This window comes from Penaeus monodon, chromosome 33 (genome assembly GCF_015228065.2).
Source record: "Penaeus monodon isolate SGIC_2016 chromosome 33, NSTDA_Pmon_1, whole genome shotgun sequence".
Lineage (NCBI taxonomy): Eukaryota > Metazoa > Arthropoda > Malacostraca > Decapoda > Penaeidae > Penaeus > Penaeus monodon.
This window is the reverse complement of record NC_051418.1, coordinates 26,657,004-26,657,591: the sequence shown is the minus strand read 5'-3', so window position 1 is coordinate 26,657,591 and position 588 is coordinate 26,657,004.

Sequence of the window (588 nt, the reverse complement as noted above, 5' to 3'; positions counted from 1 at the left end):
TTAACTATTTCGCTAATAATTCAACCGCAGATTTAAAATCTAGATCTAAATTCTCAATAAGAAAACTATCACTCACTATATTCTCATTAGAAGATTGATACTTACATACCGATATAAATGCGAGAATGTATCAATCATTGGACAATATATGAAGTATTGATTAAAGGCACACGACGGAGAGTTAAAGGATTTGCGTTTCGAATATTTCTTCAGAAATGGCAAGTCCGTTTGTTCCGAGATAATAGTTTCTCCGATTGATTTTGGAAGTCTAAGTCATTGAGTCGGATGAAATATTGATAGCAGAGATTGATACTTTCACTGCATCTTCTACAATTCACGTGTGTATCCATTGGGAGTAAAATGGGTCTAATTCTAAATTCTGAAGTCTGAATCGGTCCTACTGACTTGTCTGTATTGGACTGCCTCGAAGTACCTTTTCTATATTATTACTACAGACAAAAAAAAGAATGTTATTGATGACTGTGTCCTGCATTAGAGATAATGGTTCTTGCATTAAGGGCCCTCCTTCCCTGCCTGTAATCATCTTGATGTCTGATGTGATATTAGCCAATGTTTCTGTCTTATGCT